Genomic DNA, 11,382 nt, shown 5'->3' with positions numbered 1-11,382 from the left:
GTAAATATTAAGTGTAGTTTATGCCCCCTTCCCACAATCCGAGATTTAGCCAAAAAAATTATTGCTTGGGGTCCAATTGTTGTGGGTTTGTATGAAAATTTAACTGATCTGATATCAATTATTGTTTTCTGGGTAACTCGCGGCTTTACACCACCTCTTGAGTAAAAAAGTGATAATAACACAGCATGTTGAGACTGTTTGAATCAATTTTACAGTAAAAGATAAATCGAAGTCGATCGAACCTAGCAAACTTTATTCCTTTTATTGTAATGTTGGGATTAAACAATGTTTTTATGATTATACACACATGTTCATAACTATTTTAAACAGTGCAGTAGATGTGATCACTCTTACTTTAAAAACCAAGGTACTTTATACACACATTGATTGTTTGATAATGTTTCTTACTTATTAGCAGAAATTACCCGAGTGTACTTTCTGATTCCGTGTGGATCGAATATTTAGGGTGTGCATATGGTACTAAGTACTGAAACTGTTTTAATGATGTTTAGCAGAGCTTGCATTAAAGTGTCTTCCTGTAACAGTGCCCCTGACTGGGTGTGGTCCAGTTTGATACCAATGCTGATGTGTACAAGTTACTCGGAGAAATGTGTGCAGGTGTTGTCATGACAGGATATTTTGACAGTAATTACTGGATCTAACCAGGTCTCTTAAAAAGTATAAGTCCATACGTGTAACAGGTGTACATCACAAACTAATTTTTGGTGACAGTTGGACTGTAAATAAACTGCCCACACGATTAAGTAATTAAATAATGATTGTACATTACAAATAAGTCCATATTCCATAGCATTAAAATAATAGCCTTGCTTACATTGTCCAATAAGTTTGGTTAAACAAACTATTGTAAGTTAAGTCTACCATTAATTGCTTCAATTCTTAGATTGTACATGGACAAAGTAAGTACATTGATCTATTGCTGGTTATGACATGTACATCAAGTAAGTCACCCGGTGTATAGGATTAAGGGACAAGAGGTCCAAATACACATGTAAGGTAACAATAAACTTTCCATGAAAATGTGTCGGACATCAAGTAATTTTGACAGTAACTTAAACAATGACCTGTACATGCAAGTAAGGTCTTCATTAAACAATGACCTGGTACAACAAGTACATGTATGCCACATCAAATACAATGACCTTGTACATCAATACGTGCCACATCAAACAATGACCTGTACATCAAAGTAAGTCCACAATTAACAATGTCCTTACATCAAGTAAGTCTTTCATTAAACAATGACCTGTACATCAAGTAAGTCCACATCAAAACAATAGCCTGACCTGTACATCAAGTAAGTCCACATCAAACAATGACCTGTACATCAAGTAAGTCTTCATTAAACAATGATGTCCTGTACATCAAGTAAGTCCATCAATCAAACAATGACCTGTACATCAAGTAAGTCCTCAGTCTAACACAAGGACATTAAACAATGAAACAATGACTGTACATCAAGTACGTCTTCACTAAACAACAGTCTGTACATCAAGTATGTCTTCATTAAACAATGACCTGTACATCAAGTAAGTCTTCATTAAACAATGTACCTGTACATCAAGTAACGGGACATCTTCATTAAACAATGACCTGTACATCAAATAAGTCTTCATTAAACAATGACCTGTACTGTACATCAGTAAGTTCCACATCAAACAAAGACCTGTACATCAAGTAAGTCTTCATTATAAACAATGACCTGTACTACATCAAGTACGTCTTCATTAAACAACAGTCTGTACATCAAGTACGTCCTCATTAAACAAAGACCTGTACATCAAGTACGTCCTCATTAAACAATGACCTGTACATCAAGTACGTCTTCATTAAACAATGACCTGTACATCAAGTACGTCTTCATTAAACAATGACCTGTACATCAAGTACGTCTTCATTAAACAATGACCTGTACATCAAGTAAGTCCACATCAAACAATGACCTGTCTGTACATCAAGTATAAGTCATCAATGACCTGTACATCAAGTCTTCATTAATTAAACCACAGACCTGTACATCAAGTACGTCTTCATTAAACAACCAGTCTGTACATCAAGTACGTCCTCATTAAACAAAGACCTGTACATCAAGTACGTCCTCATTAAACAATGACCTGTACATCAAGTACGTCTTCATTAAACAATGACCTGTACATCAAGTAAGTCTTCATTAAACAATGACTTGTACATCAAGTAAGTCCACATCAAACAATGACCTGTACATCAAGTACGTCTTCATTAAACAATGACCTGTACACCAAGTATGTCTTCATTAAACAACGGCCTGTACATCAATATGTCTTCATTAAACAATGATCTGTACATCAAGTAAGTATTCATTAAACAATGACATGTACATCAAGTACGTCCACATCAAACAATGACCTGTACATCAAGTAAGTCTTCATCAAACAATGACCTGTACATCAAGTAAGTCTTCATTAAACAATGACCTGTACATCAAGTAAGTCTTCATTAAACAATGACCTGTACATCAAGTAAGTCTTCATTAAACAATGACCTGTACATCAAGTACGTCTTCATTAAACAATGACCTGTACACCAAGTATGTCTTCATTAAACAACGGCCTGTACATCAATATGTCTTCATTAAACAATGATCTGTACATCAAGTAAGTATTCATTAAACAATGACATGTACATCAAGTACGTCCACATCAAACAATGACCTGTACATCAGGTATGTCTTCATCAAACAATGACCTGTACAACAAGTAAGTCCACATTAAACAATGACCCGTACAACAAGTAAGTCCACATCAAACAATGACCTGTATATCAAGTAAGTCCACATCAAACAATGACCAGTACACCAAGTAAGTCTTCATTAAACAATGACCAGTACATCAAGTAAGTCTTCATTAAACAATGACCTGTACATCAAGTAAGTCTTCATAAAACAATGACCTGTACATCAAGTACGTCTTCATTAAACAATGACCTGTACACCAAGTATGTCTTCATTAAACAACGGCCTGTACATCAATATGTCTTCATTAAACAATGATCTGTACATCAAGTAAAGTATTCATTAAACAATGACATGTACATCAAGTACGTCCACATCTAAATTGCAAACAATGACCTGTACATCAGGTATGTCTTCATCAAACAATGACCTGTACAACAAGTAAGTCCACATTAAACAATGACCCGTACAACAAGTAGGTCCACATCAAACAATGACCTGTATATCAAGTAAGTCCACATCAAACAATGACCAGTACACCAAGTAAGTCTTCATTAAACAATGACCAGTACATCAAGTAAGTCTTCATTAAACAATGACCTGTACATCAAGTAAGTCTTCATAAAACAATGACCTGTACATCAAGTACGTCGTCATTAAACAATGACCAGTACATCAAGTAAGTCTTCATTAAACAATGACCAGTACATCAAGTGAGTTTTCATTAAACAATGACCTGTACATCAAGTAAGTCTTCATTAAACAATGACCTGTACATCAAGTAAGTCTTCATTAAACAATGACCAGTACATCAAGTAAGTCTTCATTAAACAATGACCTGTACATCAAGTAAGTTTTCATTAAACAATGACCTGTACATCAAGTAAGTTTTGATTAAGCAACAGTCTGTACATCAAGTATGTCTTCATTAAACAATGATCTGTACATCAAGTAGGTCTTCATTAAACAACAGCCCGTACATCAGGTTCGTCTTTATAAAACAATGACCTGTACAAGAACGTCTTCCTTAAACAATGACATGTACATCAAGTTAGCCCTCATTGAACAATGACCTGTACATCAAGTATGTCTTCATTAAACAATGACCTGTACATTAAGTACGTCTTCCTTAAACAATGACCTGTACATCAAGTACGTCTTCATTAAACAATGACCTGTACACCAAGTATGTCTTCATTAAACAACGGCCTGTACATCAATATGTCTTCATTAAACAATGATCTGTACATCAAGTAAGTATTCATTAAACAATGACATGTACATCAAGTACGTCCACATCAAACAATGACCTGTACATCAGGTATGTCTTCATCAAACAATGACCTGTACAACAAGTAAGTCCACATTAAACAATGACCCGTACAACAAGTAAGTCCACATCAAACAATGACCTGTATATCAAGTAAGTCCACATCAAACAATGACCAGTACATCAAGTAAGTCTTCATTAAACAATGACCTGTACATCAAGTAAGTCGTCATTAAACAATGACCTGTACATCAAGTAAGTCTTCATGAAACAATGACCTGTACATCAAGTAAGTCTTCATAAAACAATGACCTGTACATCAAGTACGTCGTCATTAAACAATGACCTGTACATCAAGTAAGTCTTCATTAAACAATGACCAGTACATCAAGTACGTCTTCATTAAACAATGACCTGTACATCAAGTAAGTCTTCATTAAACAATGACCTGTACATCAAGTAAGTCTTCATTAAACAATGACCTGTACATCAAGTAAGTCTTCATTAAACAATGACCTGTACATCAAGTAAGTCTTCATTAAACAATGACCTGTACATCAAGTAAGTCATCATTAAACAATGACCTGTAAATCAAGTAAGTCTTCATTAAACAATGACCAGTACATCAAGTAAGTCTTCATTAAACAATGACCTGTACATCAAGTAAGTTTTCATTAAACAATGACCTGTACATCAAGTAAGTTTTGATTAAACAACAGTCTGTACATCAAGTATGTCTTCATTAAACAATGACCTGTACATCAAGTAAGTCTTCATTAAACAATGACCTGTACATCGAGTATGTCTTCATTAAACAATGACCTGTGCATCAAGTAGGTCTTTATTAAACAATGACCTGTACATCAAGTATGTCTTCAATAAACAATGACCTGTACATCAAGTAAGTCTTCATTAAACAATGACCTGTACATCAAGTATGTCTTCATTAAACAACGGCCTGTACATCAAGTATGTCTTCATTAAACAATGACCTGTACATCAAGTATGTCTTCATTAAACAACGGCCTGTAAATCAAGTACAGCTATACCTGTTACCAAAAATCTGTACAGTGTTAATGCTAAAGAATGGAAAACACGAGTGAAATTTGGATTTGTCACAAAGACATTTCGTTGTAAGATGGCTAATTTAATTGTAATATTATCTTTCATTTATTTGGATATCTGTACGTTTTTGAAAGACTGATTTCAAAATTAATCTGTAAACAGAATATATATCCAGACGATCAATTGAAAGAGATGATTGACGTTCATAAGGAATCAACGATACATCTAATGTCATACATCACATGATAAAATATACCAAAATCCCTCTGTGATCTTCAATTGTGCTTATTTTTTATATTGAATACATCCCTCCATTACCGTTGGTAGCAATTGTTTTTATATTGTCGTTCTTTGTGAAGTCTCTGACAACAATTGTTTTTATATTGTCTTCTGTTTTTATATTTTTTGTGAAGTGCAATCGAATCGTTACCGTACTTTCACATCAGAATGAAGCTTATTCCTGTTAAGCTACATCAGAAGACTTGAAATACGCTTTAACCTATGATTTTACATTGATATAATTGAATGTTTATTCTGTTATCAGTATGCCATTATTTCCAGTGGCTGTCCTAAAGGTGACCAGTGTTACTGCCACATCAGTGACCACCACTGGTGTTACCATCAGCTGGACAGAATCTGCCACTCCCTCCCAGGTGTCCAGTTACACTGTGGTCTGGAGGCTGAGTGGTAATACTGCTGTAGAAGGATCCTCACCAGTGGGGAAAGTCACATCTACAGTTATTACAGGGCTGTCACAGAGCACAAACTACGAGTTGAAAGTCGTATCATTTGAATCAGGAAGTCGGAGTTCTGCACAACAGATTGAATCCGATGCTTCTGTCATTGTCACCACAAGTAAGTCTGCTTGAATTAGTTTTAGATAATTGTTAAATTACTTTTTTTTATCTTTTTGATTTTATTTCATTATTTTTTCCATATTCAATAACATTTTTGTTGATCTTTTTGCTATCTATTTGTTGTTTCGAGTAATTGGGACCTGGACTACACTGCAGAACAAAAAACATACATGGTAGATATAGAAAAACAGCAGCTAATGAGTTCTTATTTGAATATTCGAAAAGACCATGTATCGTATGTAGCTGTCAGAAATACTCCTTATAGGGCCACTTGCGAATCAACTATCTAAGTCACGTAGTTTAAATCAAAGATACGGTGTTTCCATAGCAAGTAGATTATTGATGCATGTAACTATAAGTTGATTGAAAAGGAAATTATGTTATATCAAACATGTTTTTATTTTTACAAAATCATCTTGATAACTAGGCCCAGATTTTATGGGCATATTGGCAGAATTCACACTCAAACTGTTACCTTTCTTTTTAATTTGATAGATTTAACAAATTTGCAATACACCTTTTTCCAGATGCTGGTCTCACTGTTGGTTGTGGTGTTGGTATAAACTGTGCTGACTCCAATTCTGAATGTGTCCAGGATGATGCTGGGACTACCACCGTTTGTAGATGTAAATCAGGCTACTTCGACAGTAATGGATACTCTACTGCTGGGGGAATGTGTGTCACAAGTATGTACAAAATGTACTAAATAGTGATTATCATTGTCTGAAATAGTTCGTGCTTTATATTCTACTGTGTATTGATACAATAGTAGCTTTATACTCCGCTCAGTGTCAGTTAATTTATTTTAACGCAAATTATATGATTGTTGATATTATTCTGAATTAGATAAAAATGATTTTGGAATATGATATTTCGGAATGGGATTAACATTAAACCAACTTTCTTTCGCGTGCAATTTACTTTCGCAAATTTTGCGATCCAAGTAAATTTGCGAAAGTGTATCTCTGTAGTTAACACTTACCTGATATTTATAGATAGCAATTTCCATTCAATATTTCAATCCACAAATTTTATTTAATCTTCTGGACTTGTTTTGAAATGAAAATTGGGAAATTTAGTCCCCGAGAAGTTATTTTGTTATGAGAGTATGAAAGATACTTCGGGTTTGAACTAATTTAGTAACACATTGGGTAAAGTATCCCTGCTACTCAGCAACCAATTCTCGCCAAGTACCAATTGTCGCAATCGTATGTTTGGTTATACACGAATATTTATAAATAAAGTCATAATCTAATAAAAAAAAACCGCCACAATGCAGGTTTCTACAAAATATTGCTTGAAAATTCGCGTGCAATCACACAAATACACATGCGATGGCGGGAAATGGTACCTGGCGAGAATTGGTCGCTGACCAGCAGGAATACTCCATCCATTTCAATGTGTTACTAAATTAGTTCAAACTCGAAGCTTTGCTGACAGTTTTACCTTATTTAGTCACTCGGAGGTTGAATGATCTCTATCCTTCATATATGTATCTATATATCAGATTGTCTATGAGAGCATTTTTGAATATCACTTTTAAATTTTGGTTCCCGGGTTTGGCCATTATTGCGCTATTTAACTTCACATAACCATTGTGATGTCACAATAAGGTTTTCTTACCCTGGCACTTGTGCGAAAAAACAAACGAACACACAAAAACAAAAACAAAATATTCGTGCAGATTTATTGACCTGGACAGGTCTTTGAAACATTAAGGTTTGAGAGTAAAAACTTACTAGGACTATCAAAAAAATATTTTGGACGAACTTAAAATACTGTTTAATATCAATATTATCAAATGCTGTTTTGAGAAATGCGAAAATAGTTTTAGACATATTATGTGAAGAGGAAGTATCGACATGGTGACCCAGAACATGACATTGCGATAATATAGTTGACATAACTGTAGTGATTAAAGATATTTTATTCTACCGGCTAACAAGTTTTGGTACATTTTATTTAGTAAATATTATATTTATCAATTGACAGTGTTTACACTGGCAGTGACTGGCATTACACCGGTAAAGGAAGGAACAGACACGGTCAACATCAGCTGGACACCTCCTACAGAATACACTGACCAGGTCAACAGCTACCGTGTGTTCTGGAGGCCTGCAGCAACCATCAATGGTAGCTCACTCTACGATGCCCAGCTGACCACGACTGTACAGTTGGTAGGGTTTACACCAGGACAGACCTATACCTTCTTTGTCAGCTCTGTGGAGTCTGGCAGTCGTAAACAGGAACAGATTACAGTAACACCTGCTTCTCCAATAACTATGAGTAAGTAATGTAATCACAGGAGACAAATAACATGTGTCGTACATCAAAGAATCCAAATTAATCTTTATTTCCTCTCCATCAACTTTGTGGGGACAACAGTTTCTACAAAACTTTGTCGGTAACAAAATCAGATAACTAACCTAGTCCTTGATATGAAATTAATGTCAGTATTTAAATTGACCAGAGAATTCCTTAACTATGTACTTATACTTTATCTTACTCCAAGCTGAAAATAAAATTTCAAAAGTTTTTCTAAGTTAAGGAGAAAATATCAATAAAGAACCTTCTTTAACTTATCTTGCTAAATTTATCCTTTCCTATGGAGAAGAAATCCTCCTAAAGTTATTTTTCTTGTTCTGAATTTTAAAGCTGCATGCAAGTTAAAAAGCATCCGTTTGAAATTTCAAAAAAAAAAAATATATAATTCAATTTTGTTTTTGAAAATTGTTTCTGAGACATCTCCCAGTTATGACAGTGGCGTATCAAATGAAGCGGTGACCATTTTGTCTTTCCCTCTGGTTATTTACCTTCACTGGCCAACCCCCTATATAAAGCACGGGACTTAAGCCATGTGTGCCTTCTAAACATATCTGTCTCAGATACACATGCCCCGTTATTGCAAGCATGTGTAACAATGTCGAACTGAAAATGAACACTGCACTCACCTGACAAGGTTTCATTAAAGTAATACATGAATGTATTGTTAGCTAGATCCCAAAATATGTCCAATACAAGCAAATAAAGCACTTCAAAATGCACTAGGTTTTACATGTACGTAGACATGTGTGTGTCCTTAGTAGAATCATTCGTTCGGGTTAAGTGGCCAGTCGAGTGCATCGAGTATGATATTATACTATCTTTCTTTTAATTTGTGTGGAAATTTTATTTTGACAAACATCTTAATGATAGCTTAGAGCTTAGAGTGTCAATTCACACGCTTTATATAGGGGTCTGTGAGTGCGTCGGAATGTAAAACAAAAAAGGCTGTCCTCGACAAAGTAATGTCTCTTAATCGATTCTCGAAATTCAAGTTTACATTGTTTTTATCTCAGTTTAGTATTTTTTACTTACATTGTCAGCTTTAAGAAAATTCCTGATGTTAAGTTAAGATGTTCCACCGCAGACAAATAGTAATTTTTCTCTATCAAAAACAGGAGCAGGTGTTTTAGTATTTAATTTTCTTCTGTTACAAATGTTACTTATTTTACACAATTACCACTGTTGAAAAGTTTGAGCTTCCAATTTTACTTCAGATAAAGATATTAAAAATGTTGTTTTTCCACAATAATTGTATTTACATTTTTTGTAGTGCCAGCAACACCGACATCATTTTTAACGACAGATGTTGATGGTCCAACTATAGTACTATCCTGGACTCTCCCTAGTGGCATCAAAACTAGTTATGACGTCATCACTACACCATCACTTAGCCCCACCACTACAGCAACAGAATCTATAACCTACAGTTCAGGTGTTACAGATGGACAGAGGTACAACATCTCTATTACCACAGTCAGTGGTAATGAAAGGAGTGATCCTCTGGTGGCTACCTTCAGGACAGTGTCCAAAAGTAAGTACATGATACAGAATCTATAACCTACAGTACAGGTGTAATAGATGGACAACAACATCTCTATTACCACAGTCAGTGGTAGTGAGAGGAGTGAGAGGAGTGATCCTCTGGTGGCAAATGCATGATAAATTATAAATAACCTTCATCTCTATGATGTGCAAGCATGTAATTAATCAATTATAAATTTTTCTGAAACTGTTTATCATATGAAAGGCTGGCTGCTAATTAATTTTGATTGATAAACTACCTATCAAATATAGGAAATTTGTATTTTCAAGCCTTTGATTTTTTTCCTAGATAACTTTTGTTGATACATTGCAAAGGAATACTTTTAATTACTTTTGGTGTAAGCATGTTGCATTTCATTTTACTTCCAGCTCCTAATCCTCCTACATCACTTACCTGTAAGACAACCACTGACCAATCTATCACCCTCTCCTGGACAGCTCCATTACTACCACGAGGAGATATCCAGTATTACGTGGTACAGAGAGTTGATATCGGTGCTTTGTTTACCACAACATCCAGTCTAACAGAGTATACTGTGAGTGGGCTACAACCAGGTAAGGTTATATTACATAAAAATCCTTATATAATAGGATTATTGTGTTATTTTGAATTTCATTACTTTTGCTGAACATTTTTTTTTAATTTCATTTAACAATGATGGGCTATGCAAAACTGGATTGGAAAGATGCATGTAATTAGGGCTTTTCACCATTTTGGTGAAAAGACCTATTGTTTTTGTTCTGTTTTTTATTATAATTATTATTATTACAAGCTAACCGATATTTACATAATATATAATTTTCTGTCATGTGGACATGACGTACATGTACATAGGAATTATTTTACATATAAGAAGCAGATAACATTGTTGTATGATAGAGTATTTCCTTATAGGAAAAATAAAAAATTGTAAATGTAATGTGCATGTAGCTGTTGTTTCAGCATGAAGAAAAGTGAAAAAAGGATAATAACACATTGATAACAAATCACAAAGTTTTTTGTTGTTCTTTAATATACCTGGTATACGATAATCTTTGTTATTTTATTGATTTTTTCTGATATGCTCGAACGTCGTTGAAGACACCCCCTGAGAGGAATGAGCTAGATTTCGCCGAGACGAAGCACACGCTCGTGTTACGTTGATACGGAGAAAACGACAGTTTTCATTTTATACCATGGAATATCAAAGTTATATTATGCATTGAGAAATTGTACAATACAATCTTTTTTAGATTATATCTTTCTATTGCGTATGCATCGTAAAAATTCTACTAAGTTGCATGAATAAAATCACGATAACTGCAGGTACAGGTATAGTAGGCCTAATGTTATACAATGCACAGTCGATGTCGAGAACAGATCCGATTTGATGCATTCAACTCAAATATAAAGAAATGAATGCTATAGCCGAAACCTTTTGGACTCAGAGATAGTCAAAGATCGCTTTTTTAATGAATAAGAAAAAATAAACACGAAAAAATCACGATAGCTGCTCGCAACCCAGTGGTACCGCGGTTCATCGGTTTTCGACGGCGAAAGACCAAAATAGATTTTTTACACACAATGTCAAACATATTCAATTCAACTCATT

Source organism: Argopecten irradians, unplaced genomic scaffold, assembly GCF_041381155.1.
Source record: "Argopecten irradians isolate NY unplaced genomic scaffold, Ai_NY scaffold_0578, whole genome shotgun sequence".
Lineage (NCBI taxonomy): Eukaryota > Metazoa > Mollusca > Bivalvia > Pectinida > Pectinidae > Argopecten > Argopecten irradians.
Note: the sequence above shows the minus strand (reverse complement) of the source record.